Genomic DNA, 3,298 nt, shown 5'->3' with positions numbered 1-3,298 from the left:
CTCTTCGTCCTAGGTCCTCCTTATATACTCCTCCTTAGGTCGGTTTACCTCTTCTCGGGCCGGATTTGTCGCGAAGCGGGCTTTTCCATATTTCGTTCTTCTTTGTGATTATCTTCGGAAATTTGACATTTATCTCTTCCCGCGGATGCAATAAACCGTCATACCAGTTTTTGGGTTCAAGTCTTTTGGGACCAAAGATGGGCCGTTGTCCGTTGGTATAGGCATGGTTCTTCCAACGGAACCCTGTTTCTTCGCATAGCCGAGGCAGTTGGTGTTAAGTTAACCGTAACTTGCTCTACTACGAAGAATAGGAAATTGTTCGAGAGACATAACCTTCCCAACGCGGCCGTGCTCACCCGGCGAGCTGGCCCGTGTCACGGCCGAGCTCGCCGGTGACTCGACCGGCAACACGGCCGTGCTCGCTGGACGAGCTGGCCCGTGTCACGGCCGAGCTCGCCGGTGACTCGACCGGCAACACGGCCGTGCTCGCTGGACGAGCTGGCCCGTGTCACGGCCGAGCTCGCCGGTGACTCGACCGGCAACACGGCCGTGCTCGCTGGACGAGCTGGCCCGTGTCACGGCCGAGCTCGCCGGTGACTCGACCGGCAACACGGCCGTGCTCGCTGGACGAGCTGGCCCGTGTCACGGCCGAGCTCGCCGGTGACTCGACCGGCAACACGGCCGTGCTCGCTGGACGAGCTGGCCCGTGTCACGGCCGAGCTCGCCGGGCGATCCATTTTGGCTGTTCGTTTTCTCGGCTTTTGAAGTTTTGACCGAGATTAGGTTTTTTCTAAGGACTTTCGGACATCTATTCCGTCGTGACCGATTTTGACCCCAACACAAATATTACCCAAGCTTATGACTTGGGAAACCTTAGGGTTATTATCTTGTACCACTGGTTGTATCACTTCGTTAGCGTCAAACCAGGCTTTGCATTCACTTTCTGCATGTCGAACTATCTCCAAAGGATCTCGATCTATACCCCTAAAAAGTTTGTCATTCCTAGCATTCCAAATATACCATATTATCCAGGGATAAGGATCCCTGTCTAATTCTGGCTCAATAATGCTATTCTTCCTCCAAAATAGATAGTCCATATTTGTGTAGACGCTTGACACTGGGAATGTATATGGGCTTGTCGGAGTCGACGATAATGACCAAACTTGGAGTGCTGGCGGACATTCAAAAACGGCATGGGTTACGTTTCCTCTAGTTCTACACATCTTGGATAGTAGTTGTCACACTTCATATTACGTCTTGTTGAGTTTCTCGTTATTGCCACATGACCAGTTAAAATTTACCATATAAGATGACATATCTTCTTCGGCGCCTTTATCTGCCAAGCAAAGGCTTGGAGCTTAGTGATGCTCGGCTCTAGAACTTCCTTCTCGGCCGCTGGCTTTAATACATTCTGAGCAACCCAATATCCAGATTTAACCGTGTATTGGCCATTTCTTGTGTAGTTCCAGCAGAAAGTATCCCGACGATGAGTTGAGTTTATGGCTAAACTCCTTATGAGAGGTATGTCCTCAAGACTGACATAATTCTCCAATAGACCAATGTCCCATTCCTTCGATACCTGGTCAATAAGATCGCTGACTCTCATATTCGGGTGCATAACTGGCGCTATGGGGATAGCTGGTCTCGCAGGGGTCGTTGGAACCCACAGGTCCTCCCACACCTTGACTTCATACCCTGAATGTATCTTCTGTCTGATCACGAGTAATAACAACTTCCTTGCGGCAGAAATGCTTGTCCACACATAGGATGGGCTGGTAACAGTGTTCGCTCTTAGTGGAGAACTCAGTCTATAGTACCTTCCCCTCAAGACCCGTGCAACCAAAGAGTCTGGGAATTGAACTAGCCTCCATAATTGTTTTGCCAATAGCACCAGGTTGAACTCATGGATCATCCGGAAACCGATCCCACCCTCCTCTCTTGGTAGGCAAACGTTTTCCCATTTTGCCCAGTGTATTCCTCTTTTTGGTGGATTTAAACTCCACCAGAATTGTGCAATGGCACTGGCAAGGTTTTCACATATCTCCAATGGGAGCAGGAAAGTAGACATCACGTATGTCGGTAGAGCGAGTAAAATGGATTTTATCAGCACTTCCTTCCCACCTTTCGAGAGCCATCTGCCAGTCCATCCATTCACTCTATGCATCAACTTATCCTTTAGAAATGCAAAACGTTTGCACTTGGAACCACTTATGTCTTCTGGGATACCAAGATAGGTTCCCATTCCTCTCTCTCTCGTTCTGTATTCCAAGCACATCTTTAAGCTCTTGTCTAGTAGTCGCATTATCCGCTTACCAAAGAGTAAGGACGATTTATAAAAGTTAATACATTGTCCAGATGCTTTGCAATATTTCCTAACTACTTTCATTACTTCTTCACATTCACGGGGCTCCGCCTTACAGAAGAAAAGGCTATCATCAGCAAAGAGAAGGTGGGATACCGACAGACACGCGCGTGTGATGCGCATCCCTGTTATCTTCCCTTGGATCTCTGCTTGATTAAGAAGGCTAACGAGCGCTTCCTTGCATATAATAAAAATGAAAGGAGACAAAGGATCTCCTTGACGTAAACCCCTACCTGGAACAATATTTCCTCTTGGCTCTCCATTCATAAGAACCTTATATTTCACCGACGTAATACACCGCATTATCCAGGTGATCCATGTCTCTGAGAACCCCATCTTTCGCATGACAACTTCAATAAAGGACCATTCCATCATGTCGTATGCCTTGCTCATGTCTGTCTTGATGGCCATCCTTTTACTGCGTCCACTAGGTTTAGTTCTGAAAGCGTGGAACATCTCCTGAGCAATCATAATGTTGTCAGAGATCTGTCTCCCAACAACAAAAGCTGACTGAGTCTCCGATATCAATCCTTGTAGCACTCTCTTTAATCTCTGGCATAAGACCTTAGAGATTATCTTGTAAGTGACGTTAGAAAAGCTAATGGGTCTAAACTGAGCCATATCATTAGGCCTCCTTGTCTTCGGGATGAGACATATATTTGTATCACTCAGTCTAGTCGCCACCGTCCCCTCGAAAAGGAATTTATTGACCATAAGAGTCAAATCCTCCTTTACTATATCCCAGAATTTCTGATAGAAAAGCACAGTCATCCCATCTGGTCCTGGGGCCTTTTCTGGATGCATAGCAAAGAGCGCCAGTTTGATCTCCCATTCGGAGACTGGAGCTGTAAGGTTATCATTCATAGCACCAGTGATCGACGCTGGAACTTGAGAAAGTGCGTCTTCAATATCCTCTGGATTCGATGACTCAAAGAT

This window comes from Brassica oleracea, chromosome C9 (genome assembly GCF_000695525.1).
Source record: "Brassica oleracea var. oleracea cultivar TO1000 chromosome C9, BOL, whole genome shotgun sequence".
Classification (NCBI taxonomy): Eukaryota; Viridiplantae; Streptophyta; class Magnoliopsida; order Brassicales; family Brassicaceae; genus Brassica; species Brassica oleracea.
Note: the sequence above shows the minus strand (reverse complement) of the source record.